General features: G+C 32.5%; 1 protein-coding gene across 2 annotated transcripts in view; it reads right to left on the reverse strand.

Annotated features, from left to right (window-relative positions):
• LOC145239785 (alpha-parvin-like) overlaps positions 1 to 26,210 on the reverse strand; it is a 471,664-nt gene that overhangs the window by 262,722 nt on the left and 182,732 nt on the right. The window lies entirely within an intron of this gene.

Raw genomic sequence — 26,210 nt, forward strand, 5'->3', positions numbered from 1 at the left:
AAATTTATTTTCTTACAAACACAAGAAAATGTGACATTATTTTCTTACAAACACAAGAAAATGTGACATTATTTTCTTACAAACACAAGAAAATGTGACATTATTTTCTTACAAACACAAGAAAATCTGACATTATTTTCTTACAAACACAAGAAAATAATTTGTTACTAAACTCTCACCTTTTGGAGCTAATTAAGCATTTTTTTGTAATAACTGTGTGTTTTGTTTTTTTAATTCAATATCTTAAAACTTTGATTAATTATCTTTGAAACTTTTCCAGAAAACTAATATCTTTCAAAGGATTTTTACAATGAATTTAACTTTCAAATTTAGTTGACTTTTTGCATTTTCGAAGTCACCATGAAAACATTTTTCATAACTTTTTTTTCACATGTAAAAATATATTATTCTCATTTAGGTTTTAATCTTTCAAACACAATCAAAAATTTGCTGGCATGTGTTGGACAATTTTTAGAAATTGACTTTCAATCTAACCTATTTTTGACCAGATCTCTAATTATTCCTGCTTTCTACCGAATCCGTTCTCATCACTTCCTCTGCTTTCTTTGGCTTTCCCTAACTTTTCTACATATCCTAACCCAAATAATTCATCCATTTTTTACATGACCATACCATCAAAGTCTACTTTTCTACACACATTTAATCTTCCTCTGAGATCATCAGATCTTTAAGATTCAAATTACACATCCATTTTATCATTTCACTCCATGCAATGTATATCCTTCAGCCTCACCATCCAGCTTTCATTGCTATACCTCATCACATAATGTACACATGCCTGACAGACTTTTCCCTTGATCGATTACGGTAATGCTCTGCTGGTTAATAATGGCACACATTCCCTAAACTTACTCCATCCACTCTTAACAATCATACTAGGAAATAGCTCCTGACATAAAAGACTAAAATTCCCAAGTTTGACCGGATACACCTGAAGAAGGTTAGATGCTACATTTGTTGCAACATTGTGAGAATAACACTCAAGATGAGAACAGTAGTCCGAATAATCCAAATTTTCAGTCTTCATCTCAAAAATTTAGAAATGAGTTAATATCAATTATTGTTTGACAAAAAAAAAACTAATTCGTATCAAACAAAGGTGAACACATTCAGAAGGTAAAAGAAATTATTGAATAGGATTTCACTGGACACACAGGCCCACTGGAACTCTGTTCAATCCTATCAATCAAATAGATTCCATTCAAAATTCTATACAGATTTCTAAGTTTGACAAGAGGGCTCTGAAGAAAGTCAGAGGTTACAAGGGCCGTGCACTAAGTAATGCCCCTGACCCACTTCCCAATGCAGTAGAGCAACGAAACTTGGCACAGTTATTAGTCTTTCTCTACATAGGAACAACCCAGAGTTTTGCATTTCTCCCATCGTTTGATGCAGCTCTGGAGACTGTTTTTGTAGAACACCCCAGGTTGGTCCTCCAACCACAACGTGACTTCAGAAATCAAGGCTATATCATCTGAGAAATGCTTTCCTTTCAAAAACAACTTCATGGCTGGGAAGAGATGAAAGTCAGGGGGTGCAAGGTCAGGAGTAGGGAGGATGGGGAAGGATTTCATAACCACACGCCCATGCTTCTGATCTGGCAACATGCGAGTTGTGGACCAGAGCGTTGTCCTGCAGGAGGAGGGTACCTTTGCTGATCTTGCCCCGCCTCTTGATTTTGATAACTTCCCTTAATTTCCTCAGAAGTGAAGCATAATAGGCTCCTGTAATTGTGGTACCCTTTGCCAGGAAATCTGTCATCACTACTCCGTCCTGGTTCTAGAAGACTGTGAGCCTGACCTTGCCAGCGGAGGTTTGAACCCTTGCGTTCTTTGGAGGTGATGAGTCCAAGTGCTTCCACTGCATTGACTGGGCTTTGGTCTCTGGATCATAGTGATGGACCCAGGTTTCATCCTGTGTAATCAGTCTTTTGAAAAACTTTGACTCATCTTCTTGGCACATCTCCAAATTCATCCTCGAGCACTCAACGCGTTCTTGCTTCTGGAATGGTGTGAGCAACCTGGAAATCCATGTGGCAGACACCTTATGCATATGCAAATGGTCACGAATGATAGTTTCCACAGACCCTGTACTAATCTTGACATCTTGGGTTATTTGGCGAATAGTAATGCGCCAATCTTCCAAAATGGCAGCCTCAACTTGATGGACAGATGCCTCATCAATGGCAGAAGGGGGGCGACCAGGTCTGGAAGCTGTTTCCACAGACATCCGGCCATGTTTGAATTCACAATGCCAGCGTTTTACAAGGTCATATGATGGGGCATTATCACCATAAGTTTCTTTCATTTCATCAAAAGTCGCCTATGGTGTGCGTCCTTTCAAATACAAAAACCGGATCACTGCTCGACATTCAACAGGCTCCATTTCACACCTGACTCAGTTCAGACACCTGTAAAACAGAAACCACAATTAGTCCAGAGCTGTAATTTGCCACATAACCCGTAGAGATATAAATCATTGCACATGCAAAACTTCAGCTAGATCAGACAACTGGAAGTGGGTCAGGGGCATTACTTATTGCACGCCCCTTGGACATTGAGAGAATATCACCCAAGATGAGAACAGTAGTTCGAATAATCCAAATTATCAATCCTTATCTAAAAAAATTCAGAAACATCATAATAAAATAATTGCAATTCAAAAGTCACGCCAGAATGGTGGAATTCGTATAAACATTACCTGATGCATTAGTCTTTCGTAACATCAGTAAAACAAAAATAAAGAAATAGATTACAAAATTTATCTTAAGTTAACCAAAACTGGTTTTCTTAGAGAAATTCTTCACACACACACACCCCTCCCGCCTCAAAACCATAGAACAATTCTAATGTTCAAGAAGGTTGAAGAAATTTCTCACTCAAGATTTGTAACCAAACATAACGGGCAGTTTCATCACTAATATGGAACACCTCAGTAGTTTTTGTCAAAGTCAGGATTCAGTAATTTTTTAAGCTATCGTTTTTTTTTTTTTGAAAACCTATTCTGAAACTGACTATTTTCCCCAGCTAATTTCAGCCTGTAATCTTTGTGCTGTTAATGAGCAAAGGCCAATCAAACATAACCTAGCTGACATATGTAAAAAGTTAAATTAACAGCTAAACAATAGTTCACATTGTGGCATCCATCTCAATAATTCAGACAAGGATTCTCTCTTAATATCCAACTAAACTTTACAAGAGGTAATCCCCAACAATTACGCTAAATAAAATGAATCGGTTAATGGCCTATTTAACTCTTATTCCACATAGGTCAAAAGAGGCATCCCATTATATACACACACACATATATATATATATATATATATACATAAACACAGTGTCTACTGAGGGGCTGTCAACATGGCATTCATAGGTACTTAATTTCCTATTTATGTGTTGGATGGCGGTTGCCTGGAGAAAAGACACTAGCCTGCGAATTCAAGGGTGACTTTGTGAACTGGGTTTGAATCTCCTGACCAGCAGTAATTATCACATCCTACACTGATTATTGCATAAGCATAAAACACTAGTGTCTGCAAGTATAAAAATTAACATTATTTAAAATATTATATATATCCTGATGATCACAGATTGAAAGTGCGTGAGAAAAAAAATGTCCGACACAAAATTATTTGGTTTCATAATACACAATTAGCCACCAGAAACTAAAAAAAATTGCTTGTCAAATCGAGAAAATTAGCAGAAAAATTGAGAAAACTGTTGCATTCAACCAGATATGCATGGACAATAATTTGCTGCTATATATACAGTGTATCACAAAAGTGAGTACACCCCTCACATTTCTGCAGATAATTTAGTATATCTCCTCATGGGACAACACTGACAAAATGACCCTTTGACACAATGAGTACACCACTTAGGGAAAGTTGTTAATATTAATATACACTATGGCAACTGTCAATATTTAGTTTATCTTTTAATGGTTATATTTTGAGGGAAAAATAAATTAACCTTGTTATATAAGCTGCACATAGACTACTTTTCATTGTGTCAAAGTGTCATTTTGTCAGTTTTGTCCCATGAAGAGTCATACTTAATTATCTGCAAAAATATGTGATATTGTGATATATATATATATATATATATATATATATATATATATATATATATACACTAGCGGCGGCGGGTACCCGGCATGGCCCGGGTGCTTGTAGGTGTGTGTGTGTTGGGGGGGGGGGAATCGAATCCAAACAACCCTGTTTAAAAAAAAACAAAAAAAAAACGTTAGCCAGGTGTTTGGAGGTGTAAAAGAAAAAAAAGTTTTAGTAGGAAAGTAAGCTTGAACCCCGAACCTTTGACATGGATGTGGAAATGAAATGGAAAAAAATCCTAAAACCTAGCCATCTCAACCACGAGAGAAGAACGAAAAACCTTTTAATTTAACGGTTATAAAATGAAATTAACAGGTGCGAGAACCTTAAGTCGCGTGATGTTTGACCTTGAAACATGACGCGGCTGCAAGCCAGTTTTCGCTTGTTTTATACTGAAAAGCGAAAGTTACACGGGACGTTCTAAAAATCTGGACAAAATAATGCATGAAAGTCGGGCAAATTAAATAGACAGTCGACCCTCGTTCGTAACTCATATATATTATCATTTAGACGTGATATAAAAAGTTTTAAGAAGGAATAAGCCGACTGAAAATTCCAGTGAAAAAAGCCTTTTGTAGACATACACAAAAAGCGAACACACATACATACATTTTCACCCGGATCAGTTTAACCAGTTCCTTCCAATGAATTCACCATATCTCGCATGAAAACTGACTGAGCCCACCAATTCATCGCCAACGTCAACACAATCGACAGCCAGTCATGGTTCTAATGGCGAACACATAGATTGTCGGACCCAGAATCAATTCGGTATCTTGCTTAAACACTTGAGCCATGTTTTTGGCCGCCACATTGCTTCTTCCAGTCTCAAGGAAAAACCAGATCGATGGCTTCAACTGAGATTATCTTTGACAGTGGAGGGCATGATCAGCTCAGCGAAGGCATATATATATATATATATATATATATATATATATAAAATGATTTGGAATTCATTCCATTTGCGCTTTTTTCCAAGGAACTCTGCCTTTTGGATTATTTTGGACCATTTGGAACTCACCCATTGGATTGAAACTTTAAATTCGACCGTTTTGGATTTTACCATTTTTGGATTTTTACCCTTCACCGGACTGTCCATTCATGTGAAATCTTTTTATCATTTTTCTTTTGCCTCCTGTTCCCCTTACCTCACCCTTTTTTTTAACCAAGTAAGATCTGTGACTTACTTGTAGTTTCATTAAATACTTTTATATGCAAAATCCGATCCTGCATTTTGCTAATTCCTGCCCTCTGATGAGAAGGAGAGTATTTCTTCGAAACTCCGCGGATTAAGGACTATCCACTTATCTTGGGTTTCCTTTTTTAAAATTAAATATGTTTTTAACTCTTTTTCAAGATGTTTTTTAACATGTTTTATTAATCATTTGTTCATATATATATATATATATATATATATATATATATATATATATATACACACACACACTAGCAGAAGTACCCGTCGTTGACTGGGTTCAAAAACAGTCTACAGAAAATGAACTGTGATTGATGAAAATATGATAGGTTATGAAAAGGAGGGGGTTGTAAAGAGATAAGTTTTCATACTCAAAAATTTTACCCTAAGCAAAATATGATGAAAGTAAAGATAATTTTCGCAAAAATATATTTTTTTATATCAACTTTGTTTCCATTCGTAGCCAAGAGTGACCAACAAAATGATGTTTCCTTACAAAGAGAAAAGGTTATATATATAATAATATAAATATACAAAAAATAAAAGTTATTTTTATGGTAGAAAAGTTCATTGGTTTGTATTTTTAAGTAGTTTGTAAAATAATTTGTTTTAAATTCACGAATCAGTTTAAAAAAAAAAAATCAAAATGGCAGCGACTTTGAAATGGAGAGCCCCGTTTTCAATTTGAAGGAGGGGCACCTGAGCATTCTGTGTAAACAATTAAAGAGAGTTCCGTCAATGTAAGGAATATTTATAAACATTCCTTAATGTTTTCCGTTATTTTGTACTTGAGGAATATTCGATTATGGCATGTGTAGTGTATATAAAAATTCATTTAAGTAGTTATTGCCTCAAATTTCATTTTAATTTCGGTTCGCTGAAATTATTTCAAGTAAAGAGCATTAAAAACTATTTCAAAACAAAAAAAAACATGAACTGAACTTTTATTGACTATGGTAACATTTATTTCTTGTATATTTATTTTTTCGGGTAGTCGTTTGTTGGCTTTTCTGCTAAACACTTACTAAACAATATCGACAAAATATCGAAAAACAAAGAAACAAAAACAGTTTTGAAAAATAATGAAGCTTTACGTACTTAAGTAAAATAATCCGAAACAGCAAAATGGGATATTAAAAAAGTAAACACGTAATTACTTTAGTTTTTTAAAGCAAAGAATCGATATAAATATGAATAAGAAGAAAATGGCGTCCTTTTCAAGCAGAACAGCTTTGTTTCAGTTTTACAGTATTGAACGGTGTAGTATTGCACCGTCGGATTCAGGGTTGTACCATTGTAATGTAAAGAACATGCAGAAAGGGTTGTAATCAACTGAATTCCTTCTAGTACACTGACAAAAAAAATGCTTAAACAGATATATAAATAAATAAAAAGGTTATGTAAATGTTTTTAAAAAGACACAATCACGTGAGCAGGATTTTTTCCTTCTTTTGACATGATAACAAGTAACGTTCTTATTTTTTATTATTTATCTATTTTCAAAAGAGTGCCACGTGCAAGTGGAGAAGGAAAAAAAACAGTTATGCAAAATTTGTGTCGAGAATTGTCTAAAGTTCCGACTTTTTTTTTTTTGCTTTCATTTTAATAAGAACATGAATTTATGAGGTGAATTTATTCGACACAATATGAACACAAAAAAATAAATAAAAGCTAACGTGAATTAAGATTAAAGTTAAGGTGTTATTGTGAACCCTCACCCCTTTTAAAAAACCTTGTTAAACTTTGTGGCATATTTACATTCTATGGAGGTCAGGCGCGAACGAACACCCAATAATTTTATTATACCATATTTCTTCAAACTGAAACATAATTATCAAAGTATACTTACGCAAATAGATATGAAAAGTCTTTGTTAAAGTTTGTGCCATATTTCCATGGAGTACAGGCGCGAACGCAGACCCCACAATTTTATTATACCATCCCTATTTAAGTTGAAAAATACTTATCAAAGTATTCTTATGTACATCTATATCAAAAACCATTGTAAACGTTTTTTTTTTTTAATTTTTTATTTCCATACTTTGGGGGCCAGGCGCAAACGCAGACCCCACAATTTTTATGACCACCGTTCTGCCAGATCAAACATACCCATTCCTGATCCTCGATACATCTATCATTATATGCAATCAGTTTTTTAAAATAGTCAACCATATAGCAGTCTATTCGTGACCAGACACACACACACGTTCAGCTTTATATTATATATATATATATATATATATATATATATATATATATATATATATATATATATATGTCCAATAAAATATAAGTCAAGGAGTAAAATATGTGCGTTTTTCTAAATCTTCAGGTGAAACCATTTCAAGTGATTTGGGGGGGGGGGGCAAGAAAACAAATCAATCTCCATCATCTAAAATTAATTTGGGAAAAAATCCTCTATTCTAAATAAAAAGTCAACATTTTTTTTTTTAATCTTTTCTCTTTGATTATTGGGAGGGAAAGTAGTAAAGTAGGTGCTAGATGTAAAAACTAAATAAATAAGTAATGTTAAAAACAGCAAATTAAAATTAAATAATCATGGCTCACACAGTTTAAAAAAAAACAGAAAATTAAAAAAAAAAAAAGAAAGAAAAACAAAGTAAATTAAAAAAAAAAAATGTATCAATCGATATAGAAAGCAGAAAAAAAAAAACATTGAAATAGATTTGGATTTTCGATTCCCTTATTTATTGGGCAGACTTTGTATGATGGAATGGATATATATTCAGAAATAAATACACATTCTTATTATAAAGGGGAAGGGCATAATTTTTTTTTTTTTTTTTTTTTGTACAGAGAGTGGACACGTATAGATATTAAGTGGATCAATCGAGAATTGAAAAAAAAAAAAAAAAAAAAAAAAATTGGAACTTTTTTGGGATATCAGAATCATAAAAATTTGTTCCCAATACAAAAATGACTTTTTATTGTTAAGTGTCGAGACATTATGTTGAACAAGGTGGTAGTTAATCAAATCGGTGAAGAATCAATGCAGCCATGATCTCGAGTGTTGAGTAATTCTTAATAACAAAGATGGCGGCAAAGAATCAATGCAGTCACGATTCAGTCATTTCAAGACAGAGGTCGACAGCAAACCGAATTGAATCCAAAATTCGATATTTTTTATAATAAATCTGAAGACTTTTGATTGGTTGATTGTCCTAACCGTAAGTTATAAAATTGTCGGAATCATTGGGGTCATACCCTCATCAGTAATCAAAAACATTTTAATATTTTTTATTTAAAGCTTAATTTTTGACGGCTTGTATTAATGATGAAATAAATATTTGACTTTAAACTGAGTAAAAGTAAAATCTATAGGTCACACATATCAATGTATTTTGACATTTGCAAAAATGCATGCACATATTGGATGAGTTTTTACAAAAAGTCAACCCTCCTCCAAGGAAGAAAAAAAAAATTTCTACTTACAAATTGAAAATCGCCTAATCACTAATAGAATTTTTTTTTTTCTATCCCTCTCTCGTGGTCAAAATGTTAATATAAATAAAATTTTACAATGGACTGAATGCATACTAGTCATAAGTAGATGATATTTAAACATCAGGGGTCAAATAAGTTGCATATGTCATCCAGATCCGAACAAGAAACAAAGCAAAAAAATACTTGGATAAAATAAAAAAGTAAAGAAAAAAAAAAAAATAAAATAAAAGTATCCTAGGGAGAGAGTTTTCTTTTCTTTATAGCTATCTAACAAGTAAGATGGAGTACTGCTGTCATATTGGGGGTGGGGATGCCACTCGGAGCAATCTTTCTTGCATTACATAAAACCGACTTTACAACCTAGTTGGGAATCATTATTTCTCATCCTATAAGCCTCTTTCACACAGAAGAAATTGAAAGCCTCTATCTACCATAGTTCATGGTAGGTGCTCGACTGAGTTCCAATCCCTGTCAACATTCACAAGAACTTGTCTGGTTACAACCACAAAACTTTCCTTTTTCTCCCTCTCTCTGTAACAAAAAAGGAACTTCCATGAATAAAGTTTATTTCCTAGAACATCCACTCTGTGGAACAAAATACCATGAGACTGATTCCCAACCGACTACAATATACTAGTCTTCAAAGCTTTCCATATATTTCAAATAAATACTTGTTGAGATATCCTCTTAAATAACCAATTCCTCACGAGTAATTTGCTGGCCATTCTACTTACTGTTTCTAATCGTCACGTAGTAATCTATATATATAAAAGACAAAACGGCCGCGCGCGTTTCTGCATGTTCAGCAAAGGCTTTTTTCGCCAGGGTTCTGGGGAAGGGGACTATGTTTTAGACCTTCTTTTATACTCCCTAGATTATAATATCTATGATTTGCAGAGGGAGGTCGTCTCTATCTTATTTTGAGTGAGTTTTTAATAAAAAAAAAATAAAAATAAAAAAATGGTTTCCAGTGTTTGTCTTTCTCGTATAAATAAAGCAAAACTAAATTGAAATAAAAGTGATTCGCTGGCCTTTGTTGGCTGGCACGTCTTGAAGGCAATCAGCTTTGATAACTGGGGAATACCCTTCATATCAGACAATTGCTATTCATTAAGACACTGCCAGATTCCCCCTCTTGTGGAGGAGTTGGTTTCCCCCCAACCACTGTGGGGAAACAAAGACGGTGAAAAGCTGAAACTCGTTCACTTAACTTTCATTTTCTGCATATAAACTTTTTGATCACTAAATTAGAACGCTTTTCACTTCCTTCTGCGTCATGGCCTAGTGGTAAAATGTCACGTTTTCTTTCACTTTCTTTTCCGCCATCGCGTCAAGGCTTCGGGTTCGAGCTTGCCTGTCCACTACAACTTTTTTTTTCTCAACACACACCTTCAAACAACGCCGGGCATCCCCACTAGTCATTATATAAATAACAATCTCTCTAACATTAGGGTTTGTGTTCCTTGATAGAAGCGCTGGTTGAGTTTGAATAAAATATGTATTAGATACGATTGAAGCCAAAACAACCCATTATTACAAAATAAACATTTATTTTGTTTGAAATTTATAAATATATTTCGAAGATACACTTCATCATCAGTATGTCTTTCTTTCCTTTTTTTTTTTTTTTTTTTTTTTTTTGCTATGTTGTTGTTGAAGCATAGAATCAGTAGAAGTCCGTTTGTTGTTTTTACGGTAGTCTTTACTATAAAAAAAACTAATGGACTTCTGATTCTATGCTCCAACAACAACATAGCAAAAAAAAAAAAAAAAAAAAAAAAAAAGAAAGAAAGAAAGACATACTGAAGATGAAGTTTTGCTTCGAAATATATTTATGAATTTTAATATAAATTTCAAACAAAATAAATTTCTATTTTGTAATAATGTGTTGTTTTGGCTTCAAACGTATCTAATACGTATTTCATTTTACTTAATCTCTTTAACACTTATCCTGAAGTGACCCTCAAGCCTTGATAAGCACTGACCCTTCAGTAAAAATAAGTAAGCTGATTATCTGAAGCACCAATTCTAAATCTGTCTAGTCCATCTAGATTACATGCAGGTGGTTTCACACGATTGTCGCAATCCAAATCGTTCTAGCTATTTGATGAACAAAAACATTCATAAAGGTAAACAAATAGATTATGTATTGCAATTCTGCATTTTATATATATATATATATGTTTATGGAAAATATACTTATTCAATTATATTTCACCCTTTATTTATACCCATCCTTTAATTTATGAAGATCGATGTATGTACAGAGCATATACAAATGACAAAAAGTCTATATTCCAAATTTCAAGATGTTGTCCATCTTACTGTTTATTTCTTTAAGTACGTTTACATGCACAATTCTTGACAGCACCTGTTTCGTAACGCAGAATCAGTCATGTAATCATTATGTCAATTTTTGAATTTATTCCGCCCTTAACTCATCAGAAGAATAGGAATTCATCAACTTTAAAAGAAAACAAAGGCATATGGGCATAGTTATAAAATCAGAAAATCGAAAGTGATGTTGCAATTGCGTTTTCTTTTATCTATGCCACTGAACTTAACACATTTGTGTATTTGTTTGTAATCTTTTAAAAATGAAGTATTTTTCAAAAAGAAATTTGGTGTCGGTAGTAGGGAATTAAAATGAAACACAATGTGAAATTTGATAATGAAGCAAGGGTTGTCTAATCACTAACTGTGTCAATGTATTTATGCATAAATTTGAAAATCCTACTGAGACATTGTTAAAAAAAATGTCATAATTTTTCTTACAATTTTAGTGCCGATAGTGACGAAGGAAAAAAACCCAGTAATATTGAAATTTATGATGAAGCAATCGTTGCCTAATTCTTAACCAAGATGATGTATTTATGTACTAATTTGGAAAGTCTAATGATCTACTTTCTAAAAATTGTTTCAGTTTTCTTAAAATTATGGTAGCCTTGGTGGTAAGAGAAATTATTTAACATGTTGTACAATACCCGTTGATAGTATGTGAAATTGTTTCATGTATTTTAATTACCCGTCCGAGGGTAGGTAAAATTATTTTAAATATGTGTTGTATATTACCCATACTCTCAAAAGAAACATTATTTCATATATATGGTATAAATTACTTATCCTAGATAAGGTAAAATTATTTGATACATGTAATACCCGTCCTAGGGTAGGTAAAATTTTTGCTCGAAAAAGCTAATGATACAATTAAAAATTCCTCTATCCAAAGAATAACAAATATGTTCAAAATCAAATTCAATTTTCTCATTGTTTATATGGTCCCGAGCAATGCCGGGTAGCCCTGCTAGTGTATATATAAGGGAAACATGAATTGTAAACATGTTTCCTTTATCTTCATATTGTCATCCATGATTTTCTTTATAATACTGTCTTCATCAACGTTGAAATTTAAATTTATACTACATTTTGGACGAAATGGAGCATACAACTGAAAATGGTCCATCAGCTACAAATATCAAAATATAAACGTCGATGTGGATAATAGACCAAAGAAAAATAATGCAAATATTGATTCCAAATAAAATAGTTATTCCATAATACCGAAAAACTGGAGCAAAAAAATAAAAAATGAAAACGGTAATAGAAAGGGAAAAGTTAAAAATTTTTTTTTTTTTTTTTGTAATGAAGCACTCTTTGTTTTTAAATTTTCTTAAATGCTTCGTGTGACAAAGTAACATATCTAACAGATAATGGTATGTTGCCGGATTTTCAAAGTTGCATCAAAATAGCATTTAAGTTGACAAATAAAACTTTGCTTCTGACTAGACAATTTTTAATTTGTTGTACTGTGTTATTGGTAATATAATAACCTACTTTGTAATAGTCTATTTTCTTAAATTACAGACAACTGCTAATATGAAGCATTTTTAAATAATCACCTAAAAGTAAAAATCGACAAGGGAGATATAAGTAATATTTTAGAATGAAGAATATAATAATTGTCTACTTTATGTGCAAAGAAATAAAAATTATAAATTAAAATGACTTTGTTGCATAATTACAGATAATTAAATATATAAGGTTGATGGAAAAATAGTTGGATCATTCCATCACTCTAGAAAGTACCTCACTTCTGATGCAATCCTCTACTTATATAAGAGTCAGATGCACTTTAAAAATACTGCTGCTATATCTGGGGAGTTCAAGGCACTTTTTTGTACCAAGAGAAAGTAAAAATTGACTTTGTAATCTAGTGAGAAATGATCTTTTCTCTTTCTTACGATTCCTTTCTTATGAAAGAAACATTGCTAAACTTTCTCTATTTTATCATTATTTTCATGGTAGGTACCTGACTTAGCTCTAATCTCTAGCCCCCCCCCCCGTATTAAACATACACAGAAAGAACTCGTCTAACTACAACCACAGCAAAGAATATCTCTTTCCCAGCATACCTAAAACCAAACGGATTTTCCATAAACAAAGTTTATTTCCTAGAATTTCATATTTGTGGAATAAAATACCACAGAGCTGCTTCCCAACTGACTGCAAAAGTCATCTTCAAGTCTAATATTAAAAAATACTTATTGGTCTGTCCTCTTAAATAATTAAAATCCTTTCATTCAATCTAACGCTTCCAATACTCTCATGCTCCTGTTTATTGTCCAACTGACTATATCTTTAACACTAATCCTCGAGAGGTCTCCCAGCCTTGATAAGTGGTGAACTGTTCTTTAAAAAAAAACAAAAAAAAAACATGTTTTAAGGAATGGTGTCAAACAGCATTTATTTTAAGATTCCACAAAATAAATATTAACCTTTATTTATTTAATTTGATAGTTTCTTTGAGAAACAAAATTGAAAAAAAAAAAAAAATCAACAAGATTGTCTAAATTGACAATCCTGCTTGGTACTGAGGGTGTTATATCAGTTTCTCCCTTTGTTGTTATTAGGCAGGTAGGGGTTAACAAGACAGTAAAAGGAAATAAACATGCAAACACTGGGTGCAAAAAACAATGGTGGTAGTGGGGATGGCGATCAGTGGTGGTATCCATTGTTTGGTTGCTTGAAAGCAAGTTGTGTTTTTCCCTTTTGTCTTTCTTTAACTAAAATGTCAGAGTGCGATGGTGAGCTGATAAGGAAAAAAATATATCAACTCCAGGAGAAGAGGAGACACCAACACACACTTAAACAAAAAAAAAAAAAAAGAGAGAGAGAGAGAGAGAGATTAAGCTAAAGGGAAAAGATTGTGGTTGGTGGGTCAGGTTATTTTGGAAAGGGGTGATATTAGTTTTGGGTGCTCAGCTGTTTTTTAAAAATGGGTTAGTTGGCATTGTTCTGGAGTATCCGGTTCTGGGCCTTTTCCAATATCCCCCCCCCCCCGCCCCTTTGCGCACGCGCACACACACACACACACACACACACACACACACACACACACACACACACACACACACACACACACACACACAAATGAGATGGCAGATCATAGAAGAAAGAGGGAAAGGATCTTTCAAAAAAAAAAAAAAAAAAAAAAAAAAAATTGGTGGGTGGGCAATTTGTGTATCCTGGAGTCTGAAACAGCATGAAAGGAGATAAAATGCAGGGAGGGGTATCTTTTATAAAAGTGGCCAGAGACAGGATCACTCTTTAATTTGAATGAAGTGAATCCTAAAATTAATTTAATTAAAAAGTAGTGGCTATGATGCTGCTGCTGCTGCTGAAGTAGTAGTAGCAGCAGTATACAGGAGAAATTAAATCCAGATGACAGAGGAGAAGCAAAGATTTTTTTTTTTTTAACTATATGTCCCTTTCTTAAAAAACAAAAACAAAACAAAAACAAACAAAAAAAAACGAAGTATTGATCTTGAAAATAAAGATACATTAAAGCACATTTTCACAGCAAATCTTCTTTTAGATATGTTTTAATGTATAAGACTGACAAGTAATTGTTTTTTTTTGGGGGGGGGGGATAACTTTTTATCTGTTCTTATGAATAAGGATTTCTTTCTTCCTGAGTAACTAAAAAACTTTCTAATTTACGTTTCGAGGTTTTGTTTTTATTTTCCTTTGTCTTAGTGCTTAGAAATATTTTACCAGCCATTCTCAAAAGATTACACATTAATGGTAAGCAAAAAAATTCTGACCCCCCCCTTTCTCCAATACACACTCAATGGTACTACAATTAAAGGGAATCCCACAAAACAGTCATGAAGGGTGCTGCATTCTGCAATAGGAGTGTCAGAAGTCGCCATTAAAAAAAGAGTGATTAATTAGACTCGCTATCTTTCGAAGCTTATAACAATATGAATAATATAATTTAAACCCTAATTTTTTTCAATAAAAGGAGCAAAGACCAAACTTTTAAATAATAAAAGGTTTTATCGAAAAATATACAATATTTTTTTTTAATCGGTTTTCTTTCAAAAGATTTCACGAAATTCAACAAATTTTAACTTAATCTAAATATAATAAATATATATAAATTCAAAAAAATCACTTACCTATATAAAATACTAATCTATGGATGCTTCCATTTTTCATTTATGAGAATTTTTCCATATTTATATTTTATATTCTATGTATTTTTTAAATAAAAGATTATTTTTAAACAACCATTTGAAAAGACCGCCATTACGTAAGCATTAACCGGTGTTAGCAAGCCGGTGTTTCTTGTTTCTTTCTGTTTTGAAATACGGATGGATAAAAGGGCTATAAAACGTAAAAATACATACGTGTGAGCCCCATCAAGCCTTGTGCTTGAAAATATGGGTCATCATACTTGAAAAATGATCACATTTTACTTATCAGTTTTGCCTTTAAAAAGAAAAAAAACATTCAACGAATTTTCGATGTTTTTTTTTTTTTCTTCTCTCAAAGAAATACATGAGTTTTTGATTTAATATATTTTATTTCTTCATGGAGTGATTTTTTTTTTTAAATATCTAAAAAAAAAAAAAAAAAAAATAAACATTGAATGAAACAGAAAAATTGTAATTGTACGAAATTTTCTGGATAATATAACAAGATTATAACGTTTCACTTAAAAAAAATTCAATGTGGTTTTAAAAAAAAGAAAAGGTTTTAAACTTCGAAATTTACAGGTAAATTTGCAAATAACTATTTTTTTGTTTTAAATTAGTCTATTTTATTAATCTTCAATTTGTGATATATAAATTTGAGGTGATAAAATTAATTATTTTCATTTTCAAAATGGGAGGGGGAATTGTAAAAAATAAACGCTTGTCTAGAATATTATATTCAGTTTATTGCAAAGAGCATAAAATTTCACATTGAACCTGAAAATATCGTAAAAATTGAAGCAATAGAAACATTTTGATAGATTTTTAAAGTGAAAAAATTTAACTCATAAAATTCAATTCATTATGTAAAAAAAAAAAAAAAAAAAAAAAAAAAAAAAATGGCTGCATGAACGCGCACAGGCACTTTGTAAACACTATTTTTAAAAAAATGAAAAATAATATTTCTACTATTTTTAAACAACTTTAATAGTTTATTTTCTTTATGGAATATAGTTCCAAAATAAAGAACCCACTTTAAAAAGAGAAATTACGAGTCTTTTCTAGTTTAATCGCAGTTTTGTGTTAGGAGTGTCAAAAATTCCCCCAAAATTCTGACACACCTAGTGCTGCAAATCTGAGGTGACTTGTTATCATTCAGATTCCAAGGAACACCACTTGCTGTTGCCAGTGAGCAATCACTGATAATGATTTGCACGATCATGGTTCAAGTCAAAACTAAGGACAAGATTTTGGAGGAACGGCTGATGAATATAGTCATTCTAGAGATGCAAGATTTCCTTCTAAAAATATAAATAAAATGAAGTTGTACACCGATAGAATGTCCTGGAATGATACATTTTCTTCTTACGATATGAAGAAATTATGATTTATTACACAAAAGATAATATTAATTATCCAAATAATAACATAAAAATAAAATAAAAATAATTATTAATATTATTAAATATAACCAAAATAAAAATGCTTAACATATTATATAATAATAATAAAATAATAAATTACTTAATTAAAAGGAAAAAAAAATTAAAAAAACTATATAAAATAATATAAAAAGTATTACTTAAGAATTTGAATGTAAAATGTTTTTTTAGCGTCTCTGGAGATTTTCAAAACATGGAACAAAAAACATTCTAAACTGTTTGTTCCCGAACCTTCTCTAGCGATCGCTATAAATAGCGAACGACTGCAAATATTAATCAGTTATAACATGACGTTGGGACGCAATGAGAGGTGACCACCTATTATAACTCCAACCGAAGGAAAACACAAGAAAACTCGAGTCGTTAAAATAACAGATGAACCAAACAAGATACAGAGAAAAATCTTTCATTAAAAACTGGTAAATATAGATTTTTTTTAAACTTATATTTGACCAAAAAGGATTTATGTCTAAAAGATAAAAAATAAACATTACTATAAAAACATTTACTTCTATCTAAAGGGAAATAACTAGAAAACAGAGTTATTCCCCTTACACTATAGATTATAATCAGCTTATTCGACATTCGTTTTATCTTTACTATTTTGGATTTTGTTTTTCCCTTTCTTTGTTAATAAAAATTTGTTTTTCTTTTCAAATTATCTTTTTTTTTTTTTTTACTCTTATTTTTCATTGATATGTTTGCTGTGTTCCTTTACCCCTAGACTAAGAACAAATCCGTAACACAGAACAAATGGGGCAAAATATATTTTTAAGCATAAAAACTTTGTTATTATGTCTACAATGAGCATTGCAAATCTCTAGCCAGATTTAAGGGTATTTAGTTCTCTCCCACTGCAAGAACGGTGACACTCGGGATTGAGAAATCAGTCCTACCCCCAAGGCAAAAGATACCTGGGCAGCCCTCTCGATATTCCCCGGTAAGGGCAACTCGGGTGATTAGCAATAAACTAACCCCTTCTCAAAGAGAGAAGGCAAAGCCTAGAAGGGTGGACTTCCTGGAACTGCATAGAACTAACGTTACACTGCAATCAACAGAGACCAGGTCATTATAGGAATGGTCTAATCTCTGTTAATTTTAGGGAGCCGAGGATAAAAATCCCTAAAAATTATGGTCGTTTTTACAATGACTGAATGAAACTATTGCTATCATAAAAGTTTTAAGGACTATGGATTCTTTTCATTTCTTCGGTGCCAAGAGGCAACAACATCTCTGGATAACGTTCTCTTGGGCAAATTTTCTAATTTTTTTGTTTTTTGTTTTTTTTGCCCCAAAATAAGGCATATGACCACCAGAGCATAAGGGGCAAAATGTTTGTTCATATTATACTTAAATTTCTGTCTGTTGCTATGATTAGGAAAACAGGGAGCAGCGAGTTAACTCCAAAGGCAACAGTTCCAAAGAGAGTAGAAAATATTCAAGTATATAGGGACATCTACAGTGAAAGAGTGCAATTTGTTGCTACTCAGGTGGGTTAGGGGATATTTACATTAAGATGATACAAGTTCATCGGAGCACATTCCATGGAAGTACTTGTAAAACAAGCAAACCTAAAACATGCTCAGACATGGCAATTATTTTATCGTTAAAATATACTTATATATCACAACTTAATTTTGAGTTGCTTTTGGCCGTCAAAGCAACTATCTAGCAAAATCTCTCATTTCATTACATGTTTCATTGTTAAACCAACCAATTCGCAATCTACCTTCTTAGATGAAGTTTTTATGCTTTACTATCATAGGTTAGAACAGACTGCACACTGACACAAGCATTCTCATAACAGTTTTCTGAGCCTTGCTACTTCCGTGCCGACTCATAACAAATTGTAAAGTTTTATCGTTACTTCCATGGCAAGTGCTCGTCTGAGCTCCAATCCTTGGTCCCCCCTCATCAATCTTTCACGATAAACACCCGTCTAGCTGAAACCACTGTCAAATATTTTCCCCACTCTTTAACTGTGCTAAAACCAAAATGTAGATTCCATGAACAAAGTTTCTTTCTTAGAAGTGCACGCCAGTGGAACTCTCTTCCGTCTGCCTGTTTATCGCTTGACTACACAACTTGGATGTCTTCAGGTCCAACATAAACAAATTCCTGATGAACCGCCCCCTTTAAGACACTTTATCAAATCTCCAATACTAATGATTACTACAATACTATCCCATTGATTACTATATACGCAATAACCCTTATCCCCAAGTGGCTTCCAGGCCTTGATAATTGGTGGCTTCCAGGCCTTGATAAGTGGTGACTTCCATGTAAAAAAGTCTGTGCTTTGTAACAGCATCATTAGAAGATTGCCATACGCAACCAGCAGGCGTGCTCTATTCAGTTTGGTTTTTCAACAGAGCTCTATTTTCCTAAATGTACTGCCTTCACCATGGCTGAGAAACTCCATTTACCCTCTGTATGATGACCCTCCATAATATCACAGTGTTGCTAACAGGTGCTACACCTTGCCCAAGTATGATCCGGAACTGTACAAGGCAGGGGCAGACATAGCGCCTAGAGTTCCCAAATATTGCTTAACTTTGGTGATCTAACAAGAACTACTGACAACATGATTATGCTGTATTGTGTGAAATCCTACCAATCATAACTGATAATCCAATCTACACTTACTTATAAAAGCATTTCATCTGAAGTAACATTTAACGTGGTTTATTCTTACAGCATTCATACAGATTTCCAATACCCTTTTTCAAGGCTTTATCCAGACAACATGATCAAGTTTTAATTTAGTTGGACAAAAATCGGAGGCCTGCAATATAAATGCTGGAGTCCCTCAGGGGTCAATCCTAGGCCCAACTCTCTTCCTGATCTACATCAATGACCTCCCTAAACACATACTTAAATCATTCGTTGACATCTATGCTGATGACACGACAATTTACGGCAACACATCAAAGGCTGTAAATGACAAAGTTCTCTCTGATTCTCTCTCCTCTGATCTCGAGCGCGTGGTTCAGTGGGGGAAGAAGTGGCTGGTTACCTTTAATGCATCCAAAACCAAACTCCTATCCTTACATCATCAACGCTCTGATCCCCATCTGGCATCAATTGTGATGGATGGCTCTCGTCTGGGTGAGGCCCGTGTTTTGACAAGCTTCTGGGTTTGACCTTTACTCCTGATCTGAAATGGAACACGTACATCAAGTCTGTTGCCAAGGTCGCTGGAAAGATGGTGGGATCCTTCTACCGCTCCAGAAGATATCTCACTACTGATGCAATTCTCTATCTATATAAAAGCCAAGTACGTCCAAGGATGGAATACTGTTGCCATATCTGGGCAGGAGCTGCTAAAAACAGCCTATCCTGTCTTGACAGAGTACAAAATAGACTTCGTAGCTTAGTGGGGGATGCCCTTTTCTCTACCCTGCAACCTCTCTCCCACAGAAGAGACGTTGCGAGTATATCCTTGTTTTATCGTTATTTCCATGGCAGGTGCTCGTCTGAACTCCAATCTCTGGTCCCCCCCTCGCCAATCTTTCACGAAAAACACCCGTCTAGCCGAATCCACTGTGAAAAATTTCCCCCACTCTTTATCTGTGCCTAAATCAAAACGTGGATTCCATGAACAAAGCTTCTTTCTTAGAACTGCATGCCTGTGGAACTCTGTTCCGTCTGCCTGCTTCCCACCAGACTACAACTTGGATGTCTTCAAGTCCAATGTAAACAAATTCCTAATGAACCGCCCCCTTAAGTAAACACTTCATCAAATCTCCACACTAACGTAATGTACTTGCAATAACCCTTATCTCTGAGTGGCTTCCGGGCCTTGATAAGTGGTGATCATTGTGTAAAAAAAAAAAAAAAAAAAAAAAAAAAAAAAATTGATATATAAAGAATGATATAATAAACCAAAAGAACTAAAAGTATTTTAATATTTAAAGTATTTTAATAGTATTTGTTTCGATTTTGAATTTCACTTCGGCTATGTTTGTTAAGTATATGGCTAACATCAAGTAGTTTCATGATAAAGGGGCGTAACTCTTATATTAACAATACTGGAAATAATATGACGCAATGTCAGAAGAATGTATTTATTTCGATTTTATTTTTAATATTTTAAATATTCTAATAGTATTTAAAAATATTCTAATAGTATTTCCTTTTTATTTTTTATATTCTGACACAAAGTTTTACTGGATATAAAAAATACGATTTTCAAGGCCTTTACAAGACTACCCATATTTTCAAGAGCTTTTTCGGCTAATAATAGAAACTAACAGAACCTGTGGTAGTTGAACATTTTTAATACACAAATAAAATGAATAAAAAAATAAAGTAAAACAACGAATATAAAATAATTTTCAGTAAATTCTTTAACTTTTTTAAGCTAAAAAGAATTTTTAAAAGTTTACATTTTTTCAATGAAAATTCAACACACAGCACATTGTTTTTGCTGAATAATTTTTAAATCATAAAGAAACAGATGTCAATTCACTTGCACATTTGTTTGAATGTTAAAAAAATCTATAATAAAAAAGCTTACAGTTTCCTCTCAACATGACTTTTTTTAAATTATAAAATAAAATAGCCAATTTGAAACCATAAACAGACAGCTATGTTCTTTCTGTTTTGAAAGTCTTTGGAGACAAAATGGTTTTAATGATTTTTCACTGATAAAGAGCGACTATAAAGGGAGGTAATTCATTTCACATTAATGTTTGTCATGATGATGGTTTTTTTGTGACACCTAGACCTCCGACAAATAAATTAATATTTACATAAGTCCTTCTCAAGCCTGTGCAAACCCTGTTTTATCAGTGGCGGCTATGTTCATTAAATAATTGGATGGTCATCATCATCATCATATGAAGAGGTGGTGGTAGTTCAGTGGCTCATGACAGACTGACAATCTGGGGTGCCGGGAAAACTCGTCCCGGGAAAACTCGTCTCGGGAAAACTCGTCTCGGGAAAACTCGTCTCGGGAAAACTCGTCCCCTTTCGCTAGGTAGGAAAACTGGTCCCTTATTGAATAAATATCGATTGAAAACACATTTTATGATCGTTCTTGAAGGAGATATTGTTTTTTAAAATAAACTATAGCCCCCCCCCCCTCATAATATTTTTTAAAAAATATTTTTACTTGTTTAATGTTTTTTTTGTGTTTTTAATAAAAGCGTTTATTATGTTCATAAACGAGACCGTATATTTTTTTTATATTAATATAAAAAGAATTTACTTGTATACTGTTGTTTATAAAAGGGTAAAATCGATTTTTCTACCTCGCCGACTATGTTGTTTATTTAATTTATTTGGAATCGTTTATTTGGTAAAGAAAAAAAAAAAAAAAACATGTCGAGTGTTAGAGAACGAGAAATAATGCCCGGTATATCACATCTTAGGGGGTCTTGATAATCGCTAAAATATAGAAAATTAAAGAAATTACTAAGGGAGATTTGGTTTTAAAAAGAAAATAATAAATTTTAATATTTTTAAAAAATATAATTTAGAGAGAGAGGGGGGCATAAAAACTATATCTCCCTTCGAAAAGCAACCAACAAAAAATGAAATTAAAAAGATTCTTGATAAACGATCGCGGAGTTTTCAATAAAATTGATTAATAAATTTATTTAGTGATTACTTTCTCTCTTAATGATTGATTTTAGAATTTTGAAGTAAAAATTAAAAAAATTAAAAATGAGTTAACGAGAGATTGCATCTCTCGCGCCAAAAAAATATTTCGTTTTTAATTTATTAGTTAATTTTTGCAAAATTTGACAGGACGACAATAAATGTTGATAATTGATAAAATCATAATTTTAAATAACGCATGAGTGCATTTGGTATGACAGAAAACAAAAACATAACAACAAAGAACTATCATAATTAAAAAACAAAACCAAAAGCGTAACGAAGAATCGAATCGCTCCCTGTTTTTTAATTTTTGGGTTTTGTTTTTTTTATTGTTTTTATGACTCCAAAAAACATCGTTAAAATAAGAACAAAAAAAATTTGTAATTAACTTTGTATGAACATAATAAACGCTTTAAAATAAGTTAAACCACTAAGAACTTAGCCAGTTAGGTAGAAAACGGACACTTAGAAAATCGATTTTATTTAAAAAAAAAAAAAAAAAAAAACATTAAACAAGTAAAAATATTTTTAAAAAAATATTATGGGGGGGGGGCTATAGTTTATTTTAAAAAACAATATCTCCTTCAAGAACGATCATAAAATGTGTTTTCAATCGATATTTATTCAATTAGGGACCAGTTTTCCTACCTAGCGAAAGGGGACGAGTTTTCCCCGAGACGAGTTTTCCCGAGACGAGTTTTCCTAAATTCACAATCTGGATGTCCCAAGTTTAAATCCAGTTTGCTCCACAAAACTTACTTTCACTTAAGATGTTGGCAACCTTTATGTGATCCTTCTTGTAAGTGTCCAATGCCTTTCTAGAAAAAATTCTGACTAGAAAAATATTGAAGAAATCAATGCCAAGAACAGAATTTTAGGATTCATATGATGATCATCATCATTAGTTATAACAAAGTTATCCTGTGAGATTTTAAAAGTTAAACCTTAACAGCAATTAAGCTGACATATTTAACTTTAATTCTGATTGGCCAATTTTTATTTGTTATTGTTGTATTATGTTATATGCACTGTCATAACAAGGGCTGTGACAACAGCATATTCTTTTCATTGTTTTGACTCTTAAGTATATATCCGTTAATATCTTATATGTTTTTATATAGACTAATGTGGTTCTTGGTTGATTGACTATGCCTTACTGCGGATATATACTTGAGAGTCAAAAGAATGAAAAGAATATTCTGTTGTCACATTTGGAAACATTTTCAATTATGACCAAAATTCTAAATCAGGAAGGCGAATAACTAATGGATCTACTGCCGCCATCTTTTGTTCTAGAGAATTTCTCAACATTCGAGATCATGACTGCATTGATTCTTCACTGATTGGATCTGCTGCTACCATCTTTGTTCAACAGAATGGCTCAATACTAAACAGGAATAACTCATTTTTATTTGAAAAATATAAAGAGTTGTCTTTTGTACAATTAAAATGCTATTTCTTTTTAAAGTTAAAATAATCTATATCTACAATATAAAGGGAAAAAATCTGTTTAAATGTATGTATGTATGTATGTATGCATGTTTGGATGCCTGCCTAAAACTTTCCACAAAGGTGACGGATTTTCACAAGATTGGTATCATTTTAAAGCTCAACCCTTCAGATGACAAATATCGAAAAATTGGCTAAAAACATTAATTCCTTCACCCTCAATAAAGCACTTTTCTACAGGGAGGGGTAGCAAAAAATCGTTCCTTTGTGACAATTTAGCCAAACACACATGCGCAAAAAACATTTTCTTGAATTAGCTTCAATATAAAAAAAACAAACGATCATAGACCATCGTTATAATGGCAGCATCGTTATCTTAAGATTGCATGTTCGAGCCGAGATATCAGATATATATTTTTTTCGATTTTTAAAGTTTTAATATTGAAACAGTTATTTATGCCAATTTTACGTTCGGTTCTTTTTTTTTTTTTTTTTTAATCATGTCCTGTTTTTTTGTTTTTCCGATTTTTTTTTAAGAAGTTTTAACATTTAAACAGGGTTATTTATGCCATTTCTTTTTCGTTCGCTTATTCTTTGTTTTGCATCACGTTCGCTGTTATTTTTATTTTATTTTTTTTTTTTTTTTCAATTTAGAAAAGGGATATAATATTTAAACAGGGTTATTACGTTCATTTATTATTTATTTTTCATTTTTTTTTATTTACTCCCCTCCCCCACACCTCAACACACACTGCCAACGCCGGTTACACCCCCCCCCCCCGCTAGTGTACATGAAACAAAAAAAAATAAATAAATTAAAATGGCTTCACTGCATCCCGGATAACTAGCTATCTTACATTCTTTTTCTCTTTTTAAAAACTTGTTTGTTTGTTTTTTGTTTTTATAAAATAAAATGAAAGTAAAAAAAAAAAAAAATAGTAATGCTGATAAGATTTTAGCAATGAAAGCAATTATTTACTTATTTTTATCAGATAACTCAAAGAAGATAACTAAAAGAATGGGTGTGACAAATTAACCAAAAGTGGCGACAACAGCAATAAACGATGATGATGGCATCGAAAAGAGAGAGAAAAAGTAAAGTATCGTCAGCATCATCATTATCACAAGGAAATAAAATCAAAAAGAAAGCAGTCCAAGAAAATATCCAGTCAGACCAAAATAAAATAATTAAAAAAAAAAAAAAATCTAATTAGCATTGCAAAGAAATTACCATTAATCGGAACAAATGAAAAGAATGACTGAAACTTAGATTAATGAAAATTTCAAGAATTGACTATTTTACTGGTTTCATTTCTTAAAAAATAAAAATGTCTAAAAAATCTTGCATTTTAAAATAGAGATACAAGGTACGGTTAAAAATAAATAAATAAAAACAAAATTCTTATCAGTTTTACAAAAATCTGGCTGGCTACCATTAATATTCTCAATTTCCCATCTAAGAGCTGACAAGTCTGCTGTATAAAAAAATGACGAACTGGTTTTTTTAATTTTTGTTTCAGTTTATTCTCCATCTGTGAGGTACGAGAAGTCAGCTGAAAATAATCCGACTTCTGACTACAAAGATGATTTAAAAAATAAAAAAAAATGAATAAAACTGACTTTTGGCAATAATTGCTTCTAACTCTTATTCCTCATCTTAGAGGTGGGTAGTTGATTCAAAATAACCAGACTCTTGTTTCAGTTTAAAAAAAAAAAAAAAATCTGACAACTCCAATTTATACAAAAACTAGCCTGGGTGCCCGGCGTTGCCCGGGTGTTTAGGTGTGTGTGTGTTAGGAAAAAAAAAATGGTAGCAGGCAGGCAGGCTCAAACCAGTACCGTGAAGGAGGAAAAGAATGTGACCCCCCCCCCAAAAAAAAAAACGTAATTTCTTTACTGTTGCACCCATCATCAAACCGGAAGTGAAGTAGGTTTAAATTAAGGCTAGTCAATCGAAAAGAGGGGATGACTTTCAAAAATATCGTCGAAAAAAGCAACCCCTCCCTGTACAAAAGTGCCCAATTGAGGGTGAAGGAATTAATGTTTTTGGACAATTTTTCGATATTCAGCATCCGAAGGATTGAGCTTCAAAACGATACTGATCTCATTCGTGAAAATCTGTCACCTCTGTGGAACGTTTTAGGCAGCCATACAAACATACATACATTTAAGAGACAGATGAGATTTATATTATAGATTACAAACTCCTCAGCTCTGCTCGTAATACTAAGAAAATTAAAAAAAAAAAAAAGTCTACAAGATCCAAACTTTTGTTCATGTAGCAATATTGCATGCATGTGTGTAAAAAAACTGTTAAAAGCGGAAATGTCCACGTAAATATAATAAAAGGAATTTTCTATTCATGGGGAAGTTAAAGGTTAGACTGATGTGTCCCAGGAGTTAACATCATGGATGAAGTATGTGGCAAAAGAGGAGATTGC

The sequence above is a fragment of the Euprymna scolopes genome, chromosome 19 (assembly GCF_053919585.1).
Source record: "Euprymna scolopes isolate OS-2025 chromosome 19, ASM5391958v1, whole genome shotgun sequence".
In the NCBI taxonomy this organism is placed as follows: domain Eukaryota; kingdom Metazoa; phylum Mollusca; class Cephalopoda; order Sepiida; family Sepiolidae; genus Euprymna; species Euprymna scolopes.